This window comes from Porites lutea, chromosome 2, assembly GCF_958299795.1.
Source record: "Porites lutea chromosome 2, jaPorLute2.1, whole genome shotgun sequence".
Classification (NCBI taxonomy): Eukaryota; Metazoa; Cnidaria; class Anthozoa; order Scleractinia; family Poritidae; genus Porites; species Porites lutea.
The window spans coordinates 43,402,014-43,428,365 of NC_133202.1; the positions used below are offsets into that span (position 1 = coordinate 43,402,014).

General features: G+C 40.3%; 1 long non-coding RNA gene and 1 pseudogene across 1 annotated transcript; one reads left to right on the plus strand and one right to left on the minus strand.

The window, feature by feature from the left end:
• Positions 1–6,654: 6,654 nt before the first annotated feature.
• On the minus strand, positions 6,655–23,335 carry LOC140928704 (uncharacterized). The gene is made up of 3 exons (XR_012164661.1): positions 22,957–23,335; positions 21,921–22,015; positions 6,655–6,805 (listed from the first exon to the last, which is right to left on the minus strand). It is a non-coding gene; the product is annotated as an uncharacterized lncRNA (long non-coding RNA).
• Positions 7,952–9,997, plus strand: LOC140928623 (uncharacterized; annotated as a pseudogene).
• Positions 23,336–26,352: the final 3,017 nt, after the last annotated feature.

The following is a 26,352-nucleotide window of genomic DNA, read 5'->3' on the forward strand; positions in this document are numbered from 1 at the left end:
AAAAGACTTAATTAGCTCCTACATTAACCGTAATGTCGGGGTAGTAGGTTGACTTTTTGTAATGAGAGGAAAACAAAAGCGCCCGATGCTCACTGCTACTACGTTGCCAACACGTTCCCGAGGTTAGTTCAGCAGCTCGTATCCTGGTGGTAAAAATCGATAAAATACTTCGTTGGAGCAAATCAAATTCCATCTTCGAGCCGCCCATAAACTTACCGCCATTCCCAGATTGCTTCTCCGTTTACCTGAAGACCGCAGAAAATGAAATATTTTACATCCACAAAGGGAGGCACCTTGTGGATACGAAACGTTGATCGCGTTGTCTAAGAGCTCTGAAAAGAGCTACCTATCGTTGATATTCTCGATTTCCGCATTATTCATTGCGACATCTGACCGGTATTAATAGGATGTATTAATATAAGATGCCCATTAATATGATGTAGGTGGAAAACTAAACAATGAATGCAGCACGCTATTATTGTTTACTCGTTTTAGCGCATGTGCGCTTATTTCAAAGTGAAGGTTAACAAAATCACTTTGCTTTATTTTGCGGGAATTTTGTTTCTTCAAAAGTTAAACCACAGAAAGAAAAATTAAATTTTCCATTTATCTCAGCGCGCGAGAAATCTTGATTATGTCGTACATAAACTTACTGCGAGGTCAAAAGACTATTCACTCGTGGGCCTAAGACAATTATACCTCGCTTGCTCGAGACACGCCATTTTCGAACACATCTCCTACCAGAAGTTTTCAAAGTGAAAGGGATAGTGGTTCTACTCAACCGATTTTCAAATTAAAACGGATTCTGTTAGGGAAAAGATCCATCTTTCAAAAGCTGCGCGTAGGTTTTTTGAAAACACCGTAAATTTTCAGAAAATTCTTTTCCAAAGTGCCTGGAGTCCATGCTAAAAACGCCCATTCTTGCTGTATTTTCAAGTTAAAAGGGATAATGCTTACTCTTAGCTTGTTCATCTTTTTCGTTTTAGATTCAAAAAGTAAGTACACCATTTTTCTTCAAGAAACCTCCCTTAGGGTTCTAGGATTTGGCTTTTGAAAAGCACTGAAAGCAAGTTTTGTCAGCGCTACCTGACTAATTTCAGCCCTTTCTTCTCTTATTGGAGCTTTTCCCAACCAACTCGCATTCAAATTTGCCGCTTCGCTGGTTATGAATAATTAATGATGTCCCTGCATTCTGCGTGATGTGGGCGGTGGGCTAATAACCTCATTCCTTAAACCCTTCTTAGTGGTAACTAAAGCTTATATTACCACTGTAACCGCAAACGTCACTGCTCAAAATATTTAGAGACAAATGACATGCATGGACAAGTCCGCCGGTCATTTTAACTCAAGTTTGGTCATGACCTCCTTTGAACATCGTATGATTGGAGGATGCTATTTTTTGTTTTGATACATTCACTGATTAGATTGGTAACTAGACGCTAATTCGCATGTCACAGGAATTACTTATTAACCATATCATGCAAGACGTATTTACTGCCAAATTCACTGCGCAGTGGAGGCAAGGCAACTTACTGCCCGATTCCGGCACGGTTTATTGGTTCCCGGTGCTTTAAGAGTGAATAGCAAAGAGCGACCAAAATACCCGGGCAGTAGGAAAAGTGAAGAAAGCGGTTTATGACTTAGTACGCTGGCGCATCCTGCCGTTGTAGCTCTTAGCCTCGGTTTTGACGTACTTATGTCAGCTAAGTTCGGGTCAAGAGCTTGTCAAGACAATCTTTAACGTATCTTAAGAATGTAAAACGGACCTTTAGGAGGCTTCTTTGTCTTGGTTTTTAGCCTTTTTAAGCAGGTTTCTGCCAGTGCTCCAACAATGAAAAGAACAACCAGCAGTCCCGCCAAGCCACACATTAAGAAATCGATCAATTCCATCTTCTTTTCCGTATTCTTCTTCAGACTGCCACGGGATTTGCCATAGTCTAACAAATGAAAGCAGCGCTTCTGTTGAAGAAACAAATTCAAATACACAAGAAATTAAACTGAGAAAGCAGAGTGGATTGGCCAGAGAATTAGACTCTAAGGATGATCCGGATTCGAGTCTCGCCGGTAACTCACACCACTTCAAACGCTTATTAGATTGCAACGGAATCCGGATTCAGGCGGAACACGCCGAATTTTTGCATCAGGAACTGTACGGAATTAGGGAAAATTTGCTTGATGAATGCGGAATCCTGAGCTTTGGCATCCAGAATACAGCTCAAGGAATCCGGAATCCTACTTACGATTGGAATCAAGAAAGAATCATTCACTCTTATTGGAATTCAGAATCCAAGTTACACTGACAAAGACTGGAATTTAGTGCGTAGAATCCGGAATCCACGGCTTGGAATCCAGATAAACTGTCTTGGATTGCCTTACTTGGGACGAAAGAAAATCAGTGGGCAGGGGTTGACAGAGAAAGATTGTGACGCTAGCCGGAGGAGGTGGTTTACATGCACATGACGCTAAGGGGGCTAGCAATGGTAACTGACTAACTTTAAAGTACTTATTTCAATTTTTACAGTTTTCTTGCGATTTAGTTCATGCAGAATGGACGTTTTCGTATCGGAGAATTCGAGACAATAACACAACTGATGTCTAAAATGAAATAGAAAATGAAATTTTCTTACATCTGAACACCCCTGGTCTGGTCCTCCATTTAACGGATATCTGCAATCTTCATCATCATAATCATCTTCGTCAACAAAATAACGATTTTTCTCAACCCAATCTGAGAAATGCCGACCATCTTCTGTATCTCGTGTCGTTATTTGTACCCCGATTCCTGGTGCTTCATGATGAACTTTTACAACCATGAGAGGGAAGTCTGCCTTAGCTTTGCAATCAAACAGCCAAATCTGGTCCACACTTCCATTTTCAAGGCTCTTTAAAAGATCCTTTTCTGTGGAATATTCTACAGTGAAAATGCACAAATGAAAAGAGCACATTCAGAAAAGATAAGAAAATGAAGGATTGCAGAATGTGTTTCTGCTAGTTATACTTTTTTCTAAATATATGATGTTTTTTGTCTTAATCAAGGGGAAAGTACCTTCAAGGAAATCGGGGACTCTTAAGCAGCAAGCATGTATCATCTGTTCACTTAATTCACGTTTGCCGGAACGAAAAAGGTCTGTTGAACTCTGTAAGCGAGACTGAATAAAGCTTATATTTACAGGATTAACTTACTCGGTATAGCTTTCAAAAAAAAAAAGCTTCCTTTGAAACTTCTAAAACCACAATTTATAGGCCGCATACTACCGAATTAAAGTCCATATCTAAATATCAGTTATTAACGTCTCATTTGAAGCACTTTGAAAAATATATGATCCTTTATAGTCTACCTTGAAGCAGATGAAACAGAACTCATAATTAAACAAATACGTACGTTGCACCGTTCGAGGTAGCCAAATTAGGTCAGAAATGTCTCGAAGCAGCACCCACACAAAAACAAGAGCCCCTAAACAGCTCCGTTACTGCTTAGTGTTTGAATCCTGAAGATATTTAAATGTTATTCTTCTAAACACCTTTAGCCGTAATAAAAGACGAAAAACTAGTAATTGTGAAGAACCAAGATCGGGGCAGTCACAAGTACCCTTGTTTGACTTTTGACAATGTCATTGTTTAGATGCCAAAATCTCGTCGGTTCCTAGCTTCAAATCATAGTACTTTCAACCTTATTGGCCCCTCTAACACACATCATAACACACACAGCCACAAAGATACATACGCTCAGACCACACAGAGAAATGAGCTATTTTTTTAAAATAGCTCAAGAAGGTAAAATTTTAAAAAAAGCCAAAAATGTCGAAAAATAAATTATAGTTTTTGTGGTTTAATGTTGGTGTCAAATGAAGAAACCTGATTGGCTCTGTTTGCCTTGGGTATCGAAAACCCTCAGCTATTTACCACGTTAAATGTCATGGGCGGTTTCTTTCTTCTTTTTGACGTAACCATGGATATTTTCCATGGTAAATTTACCTTGGGACAGTCCGGTCACACGCACCACGCCAATTACCCATTTTCCACGGTAAAAGTGTCCCGTGTAACTGCACCTATTGTTAAGCTTTTCTATGAAAAAACCTACAGAACAGTGAGACACGCACGAATACAGTCTAATTGATTCAAACTTCGGCTCTTTAAACAACTTTGAAACTTAACATTTCGCACTTTTGGTAATGATGTTTGAAACATCGAAACGTCGAGTAACGCCGGGTTTTTAAGTTTAATTTTTCTTTATATACACAAACTAAATTAGATTAAAAACTTATACAAGAAATCGTTCGAAAAAAGTCTATTTACCAGTCACTGAATGAGCTTCAAAGCTGCTGTCCTTAAAAAATTCTTTGCTTCCCGTTGGAACTCCAATCTAGGAAGGAAATTTTTACATGATAAAGCTGCGAACGGGCAAAGAGATTGAAACTGTAGATGGTCAGAAAATAAAGAGTCAAACAAAAACTTGATGTTTACGAAATGGCTAAACTGTGATTAATGAACCTGGAAAGTATCACACTGGACCCGTCAAATGCGAATTTTCCTTTTCAATTTTTTTAGAATCATTATGCAGTATTACGAAGAGCATATTTAGATATCAATACATCAATACTAAAGGAATAGCTGAAGGAACAGAAAACAACCCCTTTTGGGCTGAGTAAACGTCAAAGATAAAAACAATGGTGCTGCACTCCCTGAGGCTGATGTAAGGGCAACCGGATTTTGGAATCCAGGAAAGTTTGGTCCGTGGAATTCGGAATCCGCAAAAAATGCTTGTGGAATTCGGAATACATCTCAAGAAACGTAGTTTCACTGACAAAGACTGGAATCCAGTACCTGGGAATCCGGTATCCACAGCGTAGACTCCAGATCCAAGACTGTTTGGGATTCCCTTACATGGCGTGAATCCTTTGTTTGTCGTTCACAAATAGGCTATTTGCACTAAGAGGTCATGTGATGACATCGTTTTTATGAAAATGAAAGTTATACGATTTTGCCTTCGAAAAACGATTAGTGGGTCATATCTTAAACAAAATGATGTGATAATACTGATTTGGTTTTTCAAACCCGCACCATTTTCTTAAAATGAGTCAGATCGTAGCTGGTCACTTGACCAAAATGTAATTTTTTAAATTTATGAATTACCTCTTTCTGAACACAAACTTATAACTTAAACTTCAAGGAAAATGTTGAAAAGTTGATGTGGTATCCTTTACAGCACATCTGAGAGTAACTATCAAACGTTCAACAAGATATAAGCAAAAAGTAGTTTTGGCCGCCATGTTGGAGGGCAAGAGTATGCCCTCCAACTTGGCGGCAAATACAAATCATACTACTTTGTTGTAAAATCGAAGTGCCATAAAATGTGTCCCTTAAATGCGTTTCCTCTCAAATTTCGGGTGTAAGGTAATTTTTATGTGCTCTGTCAATTTTTGGCATCACCAAAATTCCAAATCAATGTTTAAAGGAAGCATTGGTCACATGACCTCTTAGTGCAAGTAGCCTATCGCCTTGTAACACATAGTGCTAGTCTTTCCCTCTCACACTTTGGCATTTTGTCTTCAAGTATAACAATTAAACCTTAAATTCTATGAAATGCGCTCTCAATGGTACTGTGCTCTAGATGAAAACTGCCATTTCGCGAACATGACAACGGTTGAAAATAAACATTGTAATCATCACCGTAAACAATGTGGAACAAAATGCAAAAAAATATATTTGATCTATGAGATGTGCCTCCTCTTCGTTAGTTTTCGATGCCCATACACTTTATCAGCAGCTGAACAATGGGTTTGTTTAGAACGCCGGTCAACATCGAAAGGCAAATATCAGTTTTTTTATTGTTCTTGTTAACATTTACTATGCTGACACATTTTCCAGGACCGTCTGTAGTATATATAGTTTCATTAATTCATTGGATGTATTGCTTTTGGGAGTCGTCAAGCTTGCTTCCCGGAAGAATTGGAAAGATTATGGTGTACTTCGTACTTGCATCCGAGAATTGAAAGTTAAGCGATGAAGAAAGAGTAAAGAGAGGATGTTGACTTTGTTTCCGACTCGGTGTCTTTTGGTGTCTTAATCCTCGGACGTAAAACGAGGGGTGGTTGCCCCCCCCCCCCCCCCCCCTGACGAGAAAACATCAGCACCTGCCGATTTCAGTAACTCGCAGGTGATCAAGCCATTTTTCAGTGAAAATGCATGTTTTTTCAACTATTTTCAATACTAAGAGTAAAGCTTGCGAAGAAAATGATGCAAAGTGCGTATTTATGTGTTATTTTACATGTCAAGTACAAAAATTACCATTTCTCGGGATTTTAACGTGATTTCTAATTCTTGGTAAAATCCAAGATGGCGGCCTCTAGCAGCGCCACCACCCATAAAATGTACCTCACCTTGTTGCGAGGATCAAAGGCTTTCCACTGAAGGTAAAATCGTTTCGAAATCCCCCCCCCCCCTGAACCAGGGGGGGTTGGGGTGAGTTTTGCGTCCGATGGTTAAAACACCACGTATACCGCTAAGAAAAAACATATAAAAAGATGCAATCTGATCATTCAACTAGTGTTTGTAGGCTGTATCGGACTTTGCCGATATGACTTAGAGTTTCTTCGTTTCCTTGTTAAAGCTTTTAAAAATATATAAATTCTTAAGTGGCTATTTTACCTTTTTGCCAAACTCTTCATCCAAGGAGCGCAGGTTTTCAGAGGTGATGGTCGAGGAGACCTGGGCAGTAATGAGTGACATTAACATCAATCCGACGATCATCCACAGCGAAGCATATACCCGAGCAAGTGTGGATTTTGGAGTCTTGTCACCATAGCTACCAATAAAATAAACATTAGAGACCTTTAGATTCTAAGACGAGTACGACTACGAGGACGAGATAAGTATTGCACGAGCGTGAACCAGCGTCATTTTGGCACGAAAACTTGGTAGCCGTCTTCATTCTTCATAGAGCCCTCGTACATGCGTTTGTTACCTCGCGCGTAGATTATTGTAATAGTCTTTTATATGGCTTGCCAGCTTCTCACCTGAATAAGGTTCAGCGCGTTTAAAATGCCGCAGCAAGACTAGTTTGTCACGCGCCACGCTACTGTCGCATAACGCCGTTGCTGTACGAGCTGCACTGGCTACCGGTTAGGCAACGCATTAGTTTTAAGATTCTACCATTTGTTTTTAAGGCCATCCATGGATTCGCCCCAACGTATTTAAGAGAACTTATGTCAATTAAAAGATCAGGAAATTATAATTTAAGATCCTCCTCGGATGCTTTGTTGCTTACAACGCCAACTTATGAAAGGAGGGTTACATTAGGAGACAGATCATTCCAGGTCGCAGCTCCGGCACTCTGGAATGTATTTCCGCGTGAGATTCGTTCTATTACAGATCTAGGGATTTTTACGTGCCATCTGAAAACGCACCTCTTTAGGGAAGCTTTTTATTAATTTTTATCACGATAATTACTAGTATCTTACAATACCGTAAAATCCCCAAAAATAAGCCCCTCCATGTATAAGCCCCCCACAACCGGTAACGCAAAAAACCCTCCGTTAAATCGCCCCTCCAAATATAAGCCTCCCGGGGTCTTGCACTTTGAAAATTGCCCTCAAATACAAAGTAAAACAAAGCAAAAACAGTAAATTTACGCGCAACTATAAGGCTAGCTCAATCGATTTTGAAACGCAAATTTTCTTGCATAGATAAGCCCCTTTCGAATATAAGCCCCTCAAAGAGGGCTTTGAAAAATATAAGCCCCGGGGCTTATTTTCGGACTTTTACGGTATGTTGTATATTTTAATTTTATCATAGTATATTTTAAATAATTATTAGTTAGATACCCTGTATTAAATTCTTATAGATAGAAATCATGTAATGCGCGCTTGATCATTTCATGGGAAGCGCGCAATATAAGAATTAAATTATTATTAGTTATTATTCTACTACGAGTTTTAGCGAGAATGTCGTAATGGCGAAAACGAGTTATCAAATGTTAGAAGTTTTATCATTTTGCGATCGAGAGAGGGCTTAAACTCCATCCTTCAATATAGATAACAGTGCTATCTTTTTAATAAAAATAAAAAAGGACAATGAAGCTTTCCGGGGTGTCTATCTTTTGAGAATACGCGAGAAAAATTTAACAGCCAAATTCGTTGTATCGTGCTGCGCGTTTTGCAAACTTCGAAGGAATTTTGGGTTTTTCTCTTCCGTCAGTCATCTTGGCGGACCTCTTAGGAAACACATGTTTACTTTCGATTGGTGCATTTTGATCCACTTTGGTTGTTTCTGTGTTGCAAGGTTCGTTGCTTTTGATCGCCATGTTTCGGGCAATAATATATCGATCAGTTTTCTTCACAGATTTTTCTGATCTTTCTTATTCTTATCTTATGTCTGCCTCCCGCCCTCGACAAAAATTCCACTCATCTCGCGATTTCCTTCGTTATTCTTGAGCAGTCTAGACTCATTCTCAGTTTTGTCTTTGCGGTCCAAGCTGAGCGAGCGCGTTGCATTGTGACTTGCATTGACCCCACCCACACTCAAATGATTCGGACGGAACAGAAAAACCTATTCGAAGTTTGAAGGGCGATACAACGAATTCGACTGTAAGTTAAATCTCGTACTCTTAGTCGTTCTCGTCCTCGAATCTAAAGGTCTCTATTATGAACACGTTTAACTTAACAATTTTGAGAATTTTGCAGTTAATCAAAAAGCAAGCATTTTTGTCAGATATGTTATAAAAAAATTGCTTATGCTTTTAGCTGTGCGTATAACAAGTTATTGATGCACTTGGGAAGTTTGGAGAGCACTCAAGATAAGAGTTGCTCGAGGCGCAAAATCTCACCCATCTTTCGTGCTCTCCAAACTTCCTGCGTGCATCCATAACCCGATATACGCTCGCTAAGTATGAACAAATTCTTGAATAATATATACCATGATCTGGAAAGAAAACATATGCTGAGTTACAAAAGCGAACGTTTTAATGAGCGAACCTTCGTCGACAGCTATGCACGCTCTAATCGAGATCTTCAGTCGGTAGTGCTCAAGTAATAGGGACTTTAAGATACGGTCACTACGGACTACGAACTACTTCTGGACGTGAGAGTCCAAGCCACGCGTGGACTGGGCCGATTACGCTAAGAGACCTGGAAAATTTTACTGTTGTTTGACGTTAAGATCGTGACAACGAAGACTTAGACTACGGCTGCGCTTGGAAAAGAAAATCTCTTTCGAAGATGTTAGAAACACCCTTTTAATCGCTTTTCCCGATGGTTTTCTCGATGATGAAGAGTTTATTACTATTTACGATTATTACTAACGCGTTAATCCTCAATTTCCAGACTAGAATTTTGATCCATTCTGTTAGGATGTGTTCAACTCTTGCGAGTGCGAAGCTCACTTCAGGGTGGCCAAGGATGATACTGCGATTTTATTGAATGCATTGCGGATTCCGGCTAGTTTCAAGTGCCTACAGGGAACAGTTTGCAGTAGCTTAGAAGGACTTCGGTTTACTGCTAAAAATATTAGCATACGCATGCTGCTATTTCGATGTAATTTCAAATTTTGGACGTCCGGTACCAGAGCTTTGCATGATAGTTTGGGTTTTTAATGAACACGGGTTTCGTTTAACCTCTTGGAATCAGCCATTTCTCACCCCTGCTTGCCTTCAAGAATACGTCTCTGCTATAACAAGACAAGGAAGTCCACTTACCAATTGTTGTGATTTCACTGACGGCACGGTTGGCCCCATGTGCCGCTCTAGAGAAAAACAGAGCGTTGTATACAACGGGCACAATCGTGTTCATGTGCTTAAATTCTATAGCACTGCCAAATGGTTTGATAGCAAATCTCTATGGTCCGGTCAGAGGGTGCACACCACGATGCAGGGATGCTCAAAGAGGCTGGCCTGCTGCAAACACATTAAGTCCAATGGCGGAGGTCCTATGTCTCTATGGAGACCCGGCTTACCCACCTCGTACCGGTGTGCGACAGACGCAGACTGCAGACTGGCAGGTAACGAGGTAAACATTGTTGTGAAATGCTTTAACAGATTCCCTATCCCTAAAATAGATTCTTAGAATAGAATCTTTTGAAGCATTCCACATCATGGTTTACCTCGCTTACCTGCCAGCCTGCAAGTCTGCAGTCTGCGTTTGTCGCACTAAAGGTCAACGGCGTTATCGGTTACATATCACACAAAACAGTTTTCTTTTTCGTTTTCTGGCCATGCCTAAGCCATTGCCAGAAAAATGCTTCAATTCATTAAAAGGGCGAAAAAAAAAGAGTATATGCTACACGCCACACCCCGGAGCTCACCGGAAACCAGGTGAAAAGTTACAGTGTCAGGGTAGTTGAGGGGTAGGGTGGGGGCAAGGAGAACTAGCTTGTGAGGGATACTGGCTAAAATCAATGAATGAATGAATTTCCTGTACTAGCATGGCATCATCTTGAAAATTTTGCGTTTTTAATTTCAGAAAAAATAAAATTAAACAAAACACAAGAATTTTCTGCTATAGAGTATATTCTTTACAATACATAACGCAATCACGGCCTCAGAGACACGAAGGCGAAAATCCATCTCCAGTGGAAAGCCAATTTTACGATTTTTAAGGATAAACAACCAAAATTATAGATCAATCGGCAAGGTGAGGCATATTTTCAGTGTACAATTATACCCAGGTAGTCTATGGCTTTTCATCCTCTTTTTAAAGCCTCAATACTGATACGGTCTGCAAATTATTAGAAGAAGCGGATCGTCAGAACGCGAATGATAGTTTTTGGTTGTTTTACGGATTATAGTCTTTCAACGGCCGTAATTCGGCTTCATATATATTTTACGGATTGGTTTTGTAGGAGGATCTTAGGGGGATCTTTGTTTTCGAAATTGCGAAAACTAAGACCCGTAAATTCACCGTTAAATTTGACCTAAAACTCGGTGGGAAGAATCGGACAGAAGATAATTTGACAGGTTAGACCTATGTCGCTTACAATGTGACTTCATATTTCGACGGATTCCATTTTAGGGGATCTTCGGTAGTTTTCGTAATCTCCAAACAGTGAGACGGGTCTTAGGTCTTAGTTTTCGAGGGTCTTAGTTTTCGTACAACCTGGTGAAATGGCTGTTATTGACGATATCTCCAACTCCTTCAAGTTCATAGATTTCAAGAAAAACTTAAAGTCAGGATTAAGCGCAATTGGAAAGCAGTATATAGTTTCGGCACTGTCTAGAAATATTCTTACCTGCCTTTATAGTAACACAAAATCAACACATTTTCAACTTGATCCACCAACTGTTCAAGATTGTTTGGCCTACTGACACCATAGTATATCAAATAGAGATGTTTGAGCCCATGCCAAGTTGCAAAATATAATACTTGTTGTTCAAGCAGCTAATCCAGGATTCCAGATTTTATTTTTTCATACAAGTTCATTGCTAGTGTCTGGTGAGTCTTCAGTCCGTCAAAATGAAAGTTAAAAAGAGAAAGCAGCAAGGCTTTAAAAAGAATGAAAGAAATGTTCACTTGAAACCAGGACAAAGCGACCGATTAGTATAACCTATGAAGTTCTTATAAAGCACGGTTCAGATTTTAAAACATTGGTCAGCGTTGTCTTTGTTTGCCGGGTGTTTGGTCAGGGAGGGGCTCTGAACCGGTGAAGGAGGGCACAGAAAACTCTGATTGACACTAAGTTAATTTTCCACTGTTGTAATGGAATGAAGTTGGTAAACCTTGGAGTTAAGTATGCAGTTGCCATGGTAGTCATCTGTGGTATGTGCAACAACTTAACTATCAACCAATACAGTGACTTATATTCACTGCTAACTTAATTCCTGTATGAAAAAGATAATGGACCCAAACTGTCAAAGAAATAACAATTTCATGACCACTTCCGTAAAAATTGTTAAATTCCTGTATTATTGAAAACAAGGACAATAAACAAGTTATCGCTTCTCTTGTTTCTACTTACAACAATTTACTAAACAAAGTTCACCACGCATGCTTATGTATTGTGGGGGAATTTTCTGATAACTAACAAAAAAATGCAACAGTTTGATAAAGGAGCTGTGAAACAAAACAACATATTAGAGTCTCCAAAATGCCCCTTTGAATTGTCTTGAATGTGTGGGATGGCAAAATAACCAAGCTCTCAAACAATAAAACTGTCAAATGTTATCACTTTGTACGTTTTTGTAATAGAGCAAGAATAAGGCTTTGTGTGCTCACTTGACTTTGCATCATCTGCTTCATCTGCTCTTGTTGCACTTTGAATTGTTCTTTTTGTTGTTTAGCCTGAAGATGCAGCTGCTGTCTTTGAAGTTCCAGCTCTTCTTTTCTGAGGTCTGTTTCCTTAGGTGTTTTCTCTGCTAAATACTGGAAAGGATCAGAACTAGCTCTTCTTTTTCTTCCTCTTCTCTTTACAGTCTTCTTCTCTGTGGCTCTTTTTTTCCCCAGAATGAGAGGCTTCTCCACTTGTTCCAGCCTTCGCCCATGTGGTCATGGCTTTATCTCTACATGGAAGTGCATCTTCCTTTTCTGGTCATCTTTTTTGCAGCCAACTTTGTGCAGAGATGGCTCCAAGGAGTATAATTCACGTAGGAGCAGAGTATTTTTTGCTTCAGTCCAACGAAACGGTCCACTAAAAAAGGAACATATTCTATAAAATTAATACGTAGCATCAAAAATATTTTCTTGCTATAAAATTGCATCCTGGAAATGTTTTATCTCCTGTCGATCAATAACAACATAAAAAGCTGTCCTTAGGCTGCTGTCTCTAGTCAGTAAATTATTTTATTTGGGGAAACAAGTTAAGTTTAAATTCAAAAAACATTAATTTTAAATCCAAAGTAAAACCTAAGCCTCCCAAATTGATCATGGTGTCAGATTTCGATTCACCATAGTTCTGTATTAATTTCCCTGTCGAGGAGTCAACACCATAAAACACAGAAATATTTCCTCAACGTTTCTTAACGCGAAAGACTCATAACACATGTGTTCATTCCTCATTGTCACGTGTTCATTTAACTGTCAATCAAAATCGCGCCTAAAACCGGAAGCGGAGGCACATTTCCGCCCCTCGTTGCGACACAAAATCAAGTCGATTTACAGTTTCTAGACTTACAGTAGGTCTTGCCTTCCTCTAAGAAACACAGTTTGGTGATTGGTCTCTTGTACTCCCCGCGTTGAGAACGCACCGTGACTGCTCGAACCATCTCATCTTGTCCAGGCCGGAGTAGACACAATCCTACCCGAAGGCCATATTCTGCGTGGCTGGTTCGGTTCTGCAACAAGTACTACGCCTCCTTCCTTCAGATTCTTTCTATTCTCTCTCCACTTCTCCCTCTCTATAAGACTAGGCATATGCTCCTTGGTTAAGCGCTTCCAAAAGAAGTGTTGACAGGCGCTTGAGACTGTCGCCGTAATTTCGTTGCGTTGATCTCTCTCTCACTAACTTCAGCCTCTTCATTACTCGGAAAATGATTTAGCGCCAGCGCTTCTATATCACCCGCATCGTTTGAGACATGTGTGATGGGGCGGCTGTTTAGTACCCCCTTCTGCTTCGACCAGAGTATTTCTAAGAGCTTCTTTTCCAAAGATCCTGTTTTGCAGCAGAGACGATAACAGTAATTGCAGTTAAATTTCACGTTCATTACAGCTTAACGACAATGGATGATCCAATAGTCCTGTCTAATTTGATTCAGCAAATGTTCGGTTGGTGGATCGTGGTAGGTATGATGCATGTCCTCAATGATAAGCTGCGCAAGCTCATGATGTGAGTCAATTATCTTCGGGTGTCGTGTCTTGTAAGGGAGGGCTTGTGCCTTTTGCAACCTTCCACCGAGTACTAGAAATCCACCCTCCATTCTGGGATCAAGAGATTTGATTCTGCTCCGCTTATGAGCCTCCTGACCATTTTCCAGGCACCTTACCTCCTCGCCAAAAGACTCTACTTACGCTCCCTTCACTAGCTGGTTCTGAGCAGCTCTTAAGTCTGTTGCTGTCACTGGTCCCGTCTGACGCAGTTCCTTACTCGTCTATTCCTTACAAATCGCATCACGTACGCCAGCCCTCTCTTAGTTTCGCTAGGGACGAACATCTTTTCCACTCCAACACAGGCTCAATTTCCTGGGAACCTCCGACCCATCTTAGCCTTTTCGTTTCTCTCTTGTCTTCTTCCAGGGGCACTTCAACTTTGTTTTCTGGACAGAACTCGGCTGCTTTGTAAAGGAACTCCAGCCCAGCGCTGTAGGGATGCTTCACGTATAGTCCTACAGGGTGGAGTTCCCGGGTAATATCATTTTGCAGGATTATCACCTGTCGGCACGTATCTCCAACTCACCGTACCCGCCCCTAGTGTAGTCTCCAGGTTACTCATGATTGTGTAAGTCTCGGATACTCGATTTCTTACGAACGCCTTGTAGTTGGAGCTGGTCTGGTGAAACCAGTGAAGAACGGTGGTAGAATCACTCCAAAAGGTTATCTTCTCTATCTTTGTCATTAACTCTGCTGCCAGTGTTTCAGCTAAACAGGCAGCAATAAGAGCTCCAATTAGTTCAATTCTACAGATAGTCTGTGCCTTAAGTGGCACAACTCGACCTTTCCCAGCGACTAGTCTACATCATCTTCAAACTCTCGTCTAAGGTGCGCACTCGCTCCGTAAGCATCTTGGCTCGCGTCACAAAACACATTCAGGATAGTTTCTCGAAATAGCTCATTTCGGCTGAATAGTGCCCGCAGAATTTGCACAGTTTCAAGCAGCTCTGATTCTTTAAACCATTCGCACCACTCATGAAGATCAGCTTCTTTCAACTCATCATCTCATCCGTACTTAAAGCGATTCAGATTTAGAACGATAATCTTGCTTCTGATTGGAAACGGGAGGAGAAGTCCTCAAGGGTCCCAAACAGACAACGCTTGGCTTAAGATTGCTCTCTTTGAGGTTCTGGTTCTTGTTTAAGTGCATTGAACCTGAATACATCTTCTTGAGCATCCCACGTAACTCCTAATGCTCGGTCTGTCAAGGTAATTTATTTTCACTCAGCTCGAGGAAACGCGGAGATCTATTCTCTACCGGGATTGTGGCTAATACATTAGGGTTATTTGTTAGCCACTTGTGTAATTTGAAACCTCCACAGCGCAATAACTCTGTCATCTGCTTCTGCATTTCAATAGCTTCTTCTCGCAAGTCAATATAGGGTAAACCGTCATCCGTGTAAAAATGCTTGTAAACAGTCTTGACGCCGAGGGGCAAATGTCCCCCGTTCTCATCTGCATTACGCCTCATCGTGTAGTTACCCCGAGATGGCGCCGACACTTCTCTCCAAAAACTGTCTGTTCTCCCAAACTGATCAACACTTGGTTCTTCGTTCGGCGATTCCCTCCAAAAGAACCTCATGGCTGGCTGATCACTCTAGGGGAAACGCAACATGTGGTACATTTCTCTCACGTCTGCTGCTAACGCTATTCTTCCTTCAGTTCTCAAAATCTAAGCAAAACACCAAACAACGACGACAAGTAGTCTTGTCCTGTGTGCATTTTATCATTTAGACTTGGACCCCTGAATTTCGCTGATGTATCATATACTCTCCTGAGACGATCAGGTTTCTCGGGATTGATTACGAAACGGTGCGGTAAGGACCAAGTCACTTTGCTGTCAGTGCATACTTTCTCTTTAGTTAGATTTCTCACGTAACCCTTCTCAATAGCATCCTGGATTGACTTCGCATATCGGTCCGTAATTTCGAGATTAGTTTTAAACTTCTTCTCTAACGACTCAAGTCTCCGCACAGCCATGTCATGATTATAAGGAAGCGTTGGGTCTTCTTCGCGCCGAAGCAGCCCTAGTCTGCTACACAGCCGTTTTTAGTGTCGTCACGCAACGCTCCTCGCCACAAACGGCTGCTGAAAACCGAACTATATTCCTTTCCCTTTGTGTTTGTGGTCTAACGAACAATCATGTATAAGAAATTTGACAATACGTGAGCCGCAGGGTGCTAGGAAGCGAGCACGTTCTCAGTTTTCGACAAATCAATCAATCGTCGCTGAATTTAGACGGGCTCTGTTTTCAAGCAACGAAAAGGTTAATTTGCAAAAAAGTTTGTTTTAAGCGGTCAAGAAAGTTCCAAGTGAAAAAAAGGTTTGATAGGCCTAGAAGATTTTTACCAGGATCGGTCGGTTCCTCATTTACCGTGCATATGTACTGATATGTAATTAAGAATTTAATGTGCGAGATGTGTTCATTGTGTTCCTGTCAAGACTTAACTCTCAAGGGTACTGATTCAAAAAGCAATCTTATAAATTATCGATGAGCGATTTCCCGAAACTAAACCTGGCAACTTTATGAGCACATCCATGTTGTGTATCGCAACTTGCTCGACTTGCTTGCTGCTACTACTTATCTCCTAAATTTTGAATAGGACTCGACTACGACAACACTACTGTAGTTAATTGCTTGTTTTCACGCGACGATTTTGATTATTCTGTCATTCACACATGGAGCACCGATAAAAGCAAAGCTGTGATTGGAGGAGTCACAGTACCGCAAACGTGGCGCGAACACCTTCCAGAAAATGGGAGCTGAATTATAATTGGCTAATCACGGGAAAGGAATGTAGTTCGGTTTTGAGCAGCCGTTAGTGGAGAGGAGCGTTGCGTGACGACTCTAAAAACGGCTGTGTAGCAGACTAAAGCAGCCCTGACACATAATCGTCTTCATCCTCCAGTTTCTTAATCGTCTGCTCAATTACTACCAACGCGCGTCTGTCCTCAACTGAACGCACGGAATCTGCAAGCTTCACCACACCTAATGACTCTACTACCTCCCACTGAGCAGTAAGCAACCGCTGCAACTCCTCCTCGTCGCCTGCACTTGTTTCATACACTTTAAACGCGTTTTATGGTGATGCCACTCTTTGTTCACCGGGTAACCAGTTGTTGACTGCCCAACCGAGAGGTGTCTCGACTGCATACGGTACTTTGTCAGCATGAGACTGTCCTGAAGGTTTCACAATCTGCATTGGTATAATCAAATCTGAGTTGTTGCTTCCTATTATCAGTCGCACTGGACGCGTGTCTGTTTCCTTCAAGTCCTAGTCTTTCAGGTGGCTAAAGTTCTGTTTAATTGCCGACCACTTTATCTTCTGGTCCAGACCACGTGGGTTAGGAAAGGTTTTAACATCTCTCAATACGTACTTCACCCCTTCTCTTCCAACTCTAGCAATAAGGCAGTTCTTTATGTTCCTTAAGACCAAGTGAGTGAGATAATTCTTCATCCATAAGTGTTGTGTTACATCCTGAGTCACGCAACGGCATAACTTGTTGCCCGCCTTTATCTGAGAACAGAACCACAAGCAGCACCTCAGCCAACGCACGACCGCCAACCTCGCAGCCTAAACACACCGAGTGATGAAACTGCTCCAGGGGCACCCAACGTCAATTTTCGCAAAATATCTGTTCGGAAGACGATTTGAGACCTAGAATTTTCAGAACATTTTTTGTGAAATTTCTTGCTTGCCTGCCTCTCCTAGGATTTTTGAACATCTAAAATATAAGTAAAAAATTGTATAATTGCCTATTTTTAAAGGATTTTTATCCTAAAAAGGTCACCTAGAATTTTCGGGAGCCTTTTTTCTAGCTGAAATTTTCGAAAAAGTCAGTTTTGATGCCTATAATTTTCGGATTACTAGACTTTCAGCTAGGAAATCTAAAAAGATGAAACATTTTTAGGGGATAAAAAAATGCCTGTATCTACCTTTTAAATGCTAAAATACGTTCAACAATGCTACGTTTAAGTGGTTTTGAACTATATTCTCGTTGTGTGCCCCTGACTGCTCCAGCGATTTCTCTGACAGATTTAGAGGTTTGTTATCACCCTCCGGAACAAAAGGTTTCTGGGCTCCTTCACCCACTGCCAGTTTTTCTGCTTTCTGGCTCTTGATCCCTCAATAATGTTCAAGTCAACCTGATGAACTAGATTATGGTGACGCATAGCCCAGCCCTCAACTTTGCATGCTTTCTTAGCATTGCATTTGTTCAGCCGATGGCCCGGCAATAGACAAGGCAGCCAAAGTTTGTATATGTTCCTCAACGAGTTTCTCCTTCTCAAGAGTGGGCAGTTCCTTAGACTTCTTACACTACTCTAACGTATGACTTGTCGAGTTATGAACTGGAAAGTTTTTTGTCAACTTTTCATCCCCTGAGGGAGCCTCTTGTGTTGCTCGCGCAAACAGTCCTGGCACCGCATTGTCAGCAGACCTACGTGAACCACTTTTAGGTAAATCACGCCTAGTCGAATCAAACCTTCTCCATTCTCGCTTCTCCTGCATCCACCTCTATGTTGACTCGCATATTTTCGCTTCTTTTTTTTAGCCAGTTCGCAAACGACTCCCAGGTAGACCGCTTCGATTTTCCTTCCACAGACTCAGTCCATCTACCGCAAAGACGAACAGGAAGCTTAGCAACGTTTGCTTCAGGTATCTGTGAGTTTAACTCATGAACAAAGTTGTGTTCCCTATACACGCCTATTAACTCCAACACCATTTCTTGATACTGCCTCATCTGCTAACTATTTTCTTTCTTTATGATTGGGAATTGATCTAAACGCCTTTTAGCTGCGGACACAACAGTGTCCACGCGACCAAGACGTTCATCGAGCGCAACCCATGTCTTCTCATATTTATCAGAACCTGGCATGAATTTTACCAAACAGGACTTTGGACTTTCTTTCTCTGCATCTAACAGAGATTTAAGCCTCTCCGTAGCATCATAAACCTCCTTTTTGTCAACTTCCACATTAAATGCTGCTTTAAACTTCGCCGTACTCCAGTGGATCTCCGCTAAATTTTGGCACACTTGGTTTGACAATTTTAGTGAAAGCTGGAGGCATTTTCTCAAAAAAACGATCTAGCTTGACTTGTGGCCCACCTGGGCTCACCGTGGCAGGTGGATTGCACATCGTATTTTCGCCTCGAGGTTTTCTTGTCTCCGGTTTTACATTTGGCTTAATTTCTCTATTGTCATCGCCTTCTTCAACGCCTGGAACGGTTAAGGATTCTTTACCAAGGGAATGTTTATCATCAACAACAGTCTGAGTGTTGGAAGCTGACCTCAGATGTACACGTGAAACACGACCCTCAATAGCAAGAGCATCTTCATAAGACACTTCTAGTAACGATCGTTTATTACATGCCGGAGGCGCGGGGGTTTCGGAGGGGGGTGGGGAGGAGGGTACAATTTTCTAAGAGGCTTGATTTGGGGGGTCAGTTTTGAAAATGCACAGAATGTGAGGGGGGGGGGGGGGCGAAATATTAAGACACAGGACTGGCCTTCTATGTAAGAGTTGTCAAACTATATTATGATTGAAGCAAATCCACGTTTCCTTCAAAAGAGGACAAAAAAAGACCACTTTGGTGGTTCTTTGTCGGCAACAAAATGTTGCCCGTATAAAGCTCGGCCAAGGAACCTATCAGGTATTTCTCCTACCAGGAATGTAGCATGCATGTACGACCGCGCACATACGCCTATGCATACAGCTGAAATCTGGAAAAAATATAGATTATGTAGATTATTTTATTTCCTGAGAGCATTTTTATCATTAAATCAGGAAAAATATTTCGCATTATATTGGTGTTTTTGTGTTAGGATTTCCTTTATCCTTTTACTGATTAAGTGGAGTGAAATGGATCCGAATGCGAAGCACAGACCTTGGTTGAGACTTTTGACCAAGCAAACTCCAATTCTATGCCGGATTATATGTCATGGGCTCTCATAACTTTGTTGACTTATCCTGTGTCAATACACACAGCTGAGCATAGCCTCAGCGGTTTGAAGAGACTGCAAACTCCTTTAGGAGGACCAAGGCAGACGAGAGATTGAGCTCTCTTGTAATTCGGCATATGAGCAGAAGGACGTAATTGATATTGATGGTATTATAACAGAGTGTGTCTGTCTGAAAGGTACACATCTCGCTCTTTGTTTGTAACTCCTTTATGGCGTCACTGTTTTACCCTTTTTTGCCGTAAGCACTGTACCTTACTGATAACGCTAGAGATGGGTAAAATAAACAACTTATTACTGCATTTCCCCTCGTCTTTATTTACTGAGAATTTCCTACAGAGAACGCAAGAGATGGCATTTCCTGGGAGACCCTAAATTTAAAAATTTTGTGGGGTAGCATGCCCCCAGACTCCCCTAGGTTTGGGGCGCCCTCGGCGCGCTAACTTTTCTTCCCCTGCGTGAACCTTCAAAATCTCACGCTACGCTGCTGACTACCGGTATCTTACAGGTTATGAAATCAATGCCCAAGGATGGAAGAGGGGTTGAAGGGGGAGGGTGCATTTTAAAAATTTTTATTGCCAAGGGGGGTACAATTTTCATATGTAATTAATTGGGGGAGGTAAAGTTTGATACACCACACTTTTCTGAAAACCCCCGCCCCCCTCTGGGACGTTATTAACGATCGGTCCCTTAAGGTCTAGCAGTAGCCTGTGATTTCTTCTTCGCACTTTTGCTCGGGTACTTTTAACTGAAGGGGGAGTTTCTCTGCTTGAGGTTTCTTTCTGAGAATTGAGCTTTTAATTGCTTTGGACGTACTGTCAAACTCGCTGAACGGAAAAAACTTCAGTGTTTGGTCTCTCTGTCCGTTTGAAACACTCATTTTAATTTAGACACAATTGCAAAATCTATTTCCACGTTCCCGCGTGTTGCTGTTGTTTGCTTTACACTGTTTGACACGAATTTCACTCGGTGGTTGAATAACTCTATACTCCTTGGTTTTTCACATTTCGCTCTCGAATTCACACAAAATATCCTAACTAGGTGGACCAAATGTCGATGAGTCGACTGTTAAAAGCGAACACTTAATCGACACGATAAAACACAGAAATATTAACTCAACTGTTCTTAAAAGGCTCAAAAACACATCTGTTCATTCCTCATTTTCACGGGTTCATTTAACTGTCAATCAACAACGCGCCAAAACCGGAAGCGGAGGCACATTTCCCTTCCCAAGGTTCAACTCTCCTCCTGCATATCAATCTACTCAGCCTATTTTTAGGTCACAAAACCAGTAAATTAATTAATGTATAAGCATTTGAAAAACAATTCATACAAATGCCATTTTCAGAAGTGTGACTGGCCACTGGAGCACACACTAAAGAGACAAATAAATACGTAGCTGTCATGATTCACTAAGAAGTTTCCGTTATGTATAAAAGCTTTTACAATCTATTTTGATTTTGAAAAGGTACATGATTCCAACAAGTTCGCAGTTCACTTTTGAAAAGTAGAAAAAGAAAGTGAATTACCTGATTTCATCTCCTGTTGACATCATAATCTGCTTGTAAACACACTGTTGTAATAAAAAAGAATTCGAAGGGCGTCAGTAATCAGAACAACAAACAGGTAAAAAATGCGACTTTTTACCTCTTTTCAGCTCAACTTTAATTGCAGAAAGACTGTTCAACATAAAACTAACGTTTAAAAGGTTAAAAATTGGTAAAAAAATACTTACGTAGTCCTCACTAAGCGAATCTCCTCGACTACTCACTCGTAGCGTGTGACCAGACGACGTTCTACGAAACCCGCGTGCTAACGAGCATGTGCAGTAAATCCCGAACTCGGTCCCCGCCGTATATTACCGTAGTCTGTAGTCCGCAGTGACCGTATCTTGTTCTCCTTAATAGCTAGCTGGAGGAAGCCAGGAAGGCTCTGTGATAATATAATCTAGTTTGGGAAACTTTCAAATAATGGCAATTGAGCGAAAGTCAATTAAATATACCGCCTAGCCTTCTGTAAACTTCCTTATAAAGAAAAAATTGAAATTTTTTTTGTTTTTTGTTGTTGTTGTTTTTTTTTTTCAAAATTAATGCTGTGAGTATTCGCTAAACGTTACTGTCAACTCCATTCCCAGGTGCGCAGATTAATTGTAAAGTATGATGTCCCTACCCTGTGGTTGTCATAGTAACAGTGGCCCACCATAAGCCTTCTTGAATTCCGTGCTTAAACGACTTTGGGAAGTGTCCGGAGTTTGTTTTGTGATCCTATGATGAATAAAACACCTTAATCGTTATCTGGCAGAAAAATTGTAAGGTTTATATTTTGCGATGGAACGTATCTACAGTAACACCCCTATATTTTGCTATTATTGCTAGTTTTCAGAGTCACGCCATTCAAAATAGATCAAAATAAAAATCAAAACCGTTCAATAGATAAAAGTCTAGAATCTGGGAAATGAAAGGAGGTAAATATACAAAGACCCTCGGCCAGATTCAGGTCAGAGGAATATTTCGTATACGAGATATCCGAAGAAATGTTTTACCCAAACTTATAGAGATTTGTATGGAGACGCCATGCTGGTGCTCATCCGGATGAGCACCAACATGGCGGACAGAAACCAACAGAAACATCTGTTACCGAGTTTTGCTACAAAAGCGTGCATTTATTCTTCGAGGAACTCATAAACATTAAAGTAATACTTTTTTCTAATGCATGAAATGTTTAGATAGCAAAATTCCCTGAAATAAGTCTTTTTTTACCTACATGGCAGCTGTCTTGGCCGTCATGTAAATGCCGAGTAACGCAAAAGCTTAGAAATTCAAGCGTACTCTATCACAAAACCAAGAACCCTTTTGAAGTGAAAATTTGTATGAAAATTAGTTTTCAGTTGCTCTAATACATCGTGAAAGTAAATTCTCGGTAGGATCGATAATTTTGTAGTTTGAATTTTAGTGACGTCATGTGAAAACCAACAATATTAACAATATTATGTGTGTGCACACCTTTTATGTTTTTTTAATTTTCAGTTTCTTCGCCTTAACTGAGGAAAAAACCGTGGAACCCGTAAATTTAACAACATAAAGTGTTATATGACTAAATATAGTTCTCGCAAATTTATGCGCCAGAAAGTTAGCAATTAAGCGTTTTATACGAGTGAATAGATGAATAAATATGTAGTAAGGTCGAAACAATACAAAAAACATACCAAAAACCAAACAATTATTCCTGACAGGACAGCAACCAAAAGGCAAAAGGTAAGTAGTTTCCATGTCTGACTAAGAGCAGTTAAAACGTCTTTCGCGGTGTTTGAGGAGATTTCTTTCTTAGCCAGAACTGGAAGGGGAAGCAATTTCAATGTCAAGTTGGGCAACGCGTTAGATATCACAGGAAAAGAAACATTTATCGCCCACTTGCAAGTGGCATTCTCTGTAAGTAGTGACACATTTTCGGCTTCAAGACCCTTATTTATGTGACGGCAGATGCGCTCTTTCCAATTCTTTTCACCTTCAGGAAGAAAACTGAAATCGAATGTTTCCCAAGTGAAGTTCACATATGAGCAATTAGTTCCTCGTTTTTCAGGTGTACCAAGAACATGCACATTCATATTTAGAACAATGAAAACAAAGTGAAGCCACTCGACAGACATTTTTCAGAAGGAAGACTAATTTTCCTTCCAGCGATTATTCAGCTAAAGTTCTAGCAAAGTGAGCATTCCAAATGAACCAATAGCTGAATAATGAATTTACTCATCTACCAATTGCGACAACTTCAGAGCCAGGTGTTATACCATTCCTACTGCAAATGAGCTAATCAAAAGAAGGTTAGTTTTCAAAGGCTAATGTAAACACTTTTATGTCATCATCAAATTTGGCGCAATAACACTAGCAGGTTTTCAGTTAATTTAAGGCTTAACTGAAAACTTGCCAGTGTTAGTGACGCCAGATTTGATGATGCCATAAAAGTGTTTACGTTGGCCTTTGAAAACAAACCTTCTGTAGTTTCTACAGTGGAACCTCGATATAACGAACCTGTATATAACGAGGTCCTCGGTATAACGAACGGTTTTCTTTACCCCGGCCCAGAAGTAGTAAAGCAAGTGAAAAAAAAAATCGATATAACGAGACCTCGCTATATAGCGAATAAATTTTGCCTGTCCCTTGGCCCTTCGTTTTACCGAGGTTCCTCTAGCTGTAGCGTAATTCATCTATTTCTTTTGTTTGCTGTTTTCAAGGTGGCCCCGAATCGAACCAATTTATTTGCGCGTTGGTTATGTTTTTGAATTACGTTTTTCGGCAGGAACGGTTTAACCGATTTCTATGATTTTTGGCACACTTAACATAGAGAATGATGCAACTTTAAGAAAATCATAGAAATCGGTTAAACCGTTTCTGCCAAAAAAAACATGATTCAAAAACATAACCAACGCACATATAAATAGGTTCCGGCCACCTTAAAAGGAACTCTTTCTGAGAGCTTCGAGGTGCCCCTTTGTTTCATGTAAGTAAGTTCACAACATTTTTTCTTTGTGACAAATTGTCAGAAAACTGTAACAAAGTATCCCAGTTTCTATTCCATGTCAATCTCCGCAATTAGTGATCATGACATCGTATCTTCAGAATGTCAAAGTCTCAAGTCAGTTTCTTGGCTCTTTCTTCTCAACAGGTTGCTTTACCCAATCTGCATTTCAGTGGCAGTGCTGTAATTATTTTTTAATATTTTATCTAGCGGTAATATTGTAATAGAAATTTAAAAATAACCATGTGTTTGTTGTCTAGTCTTAATTCGCTATAGAACTCGAGAAATTTCCAGTGAATAACCAAAACCCAGCTTCGTGCAAAATATGTATGTATACTGCCTTCCAAGCTTGATTTCAAACTTTACAAACAACAACAAATAAGCCTTGAAAAACTGTTAGGCTAACAAGTTTTCAAAAACCAAAATTGCAATCCGTTTCAATCTTTTCCAAGTTTGTCCATCCTTGCCTTTTGTATTTGTTATGTTAGCTATTCCTTCTTGAATCAGTTCTGAGCGCCGGTTATTTTTAGAGGGTCTGAATGGGGTTAACCGATTAGCGACAAACGGCAAAAAATATAACTGATGACGCGACAAAACGAGAAAAAAAGTTACCTACCTACCGAGGACAAGACAAACAAATTAACCGACAAATTACATCCAACGTTGTGGGGATATTTGTATTATAATGAGAAATATGTCACGTTTTTTTATTAGTTTCGTTTTGTTTGTGTTTTTTTTTTTTGCTGTAGGCGGCCATCTTGACCGAGTCTAACTTGAACTATTTAAAGGGCGGGGGACACTTTGGGAACCCCGAGGCCCGCCCTCTCGTTACTGATTTGAATCCAATTACAAATGGCTGCCAGTGAAGTGGGCGCTCGATCTCGACGATCTTATGGAAAAAAAAGGGACTATGAACAGTCTATCAAGTTTGTAATTGATTGTAACTAATTATTTTATCACGTTAGCCAAAGAAAGTTGTAATAAAACAGTCATTTCTTTAGGTTCCGTAGATTCCTCAGGTTCCGCGGTTCCGCGGTCTGCAGTTCTGCAGATTAGTCTTACTCACAAGATAGCATAGAACAGTCCACTTTCCTAAGTAGTGTTTCTTCAATTTCCAAATAATTTGCTTTAAGGATAAATTATGTCACGTCCCTTGTATGAGTAGTGAGGTTCCTGAGTACAAGATTGATGATTCTCAAAGTGGTTTCCCATAGTAAGAAGAAATAAATTTAAGTTTGTTCCTAGTAACCATTGGATGTTTTAAATTGGTCTGATTAATCCATAATCATCTACATGGGTAAAGTGCATCCGTTTGTCAGAAACGTCGACAGCATTAACATTAACAAGCCCAAGTAGCTTGTTTGCTGCTAAAACGCTGATAACACCTGGTTAACCGTTAGTTAGGAAATAGTGCCGATATTGGTTTTCTAATTATATTGGGTATTCACCTTTTGGCAGCTGCTATGAGGTTAAATTATCATTGTATTTTGGTTGGAGTTTTAAAATCAAATTCAAGTCGTTTGTTGAACAATAATAAATAACAAGATAAAGAGGAATAGTGTTTACTTGCTTTATTAAAATAATCAGCATTTTGGCCGAAAAGCGCAGCTCAAGGTGACTCGACCCAGTTATTTTGTGAGGGTAACATCCTACTTTGAAACTCTCTGGTATCCCCACTTTTACTTTGATCGTAATTCTAACATATGGCATGAATAACATATAGATCAATCTACAATATAGCATAATATTTTTGGCGATCGGAGTATATGTCACGTGGTTAGAGTGCCACGCCTCTTTGTTGTCTGAGTCGAAATTCTGCTGTTGCCGGCATTTTTTCGTGAACATCTCTCGGCTACATATAGTGCGCATTAGTGCTTTGCGTTGAACAGAATTTCAGCAAAATCGCTAAGACCCAATGCGATCGAGAAATTCAGCGGTTTCCAAATTTAGGTCATAATTTATGCGAAAATGATAATCAAACTTTACACGATTATATCTAATAACATGATATTTATCCCTTTATTTTGGGGATCTTTATAACAGATGGGTCCTTGCAAGTCAGCAAAAAGCTTTAGGGCCTTGCAAA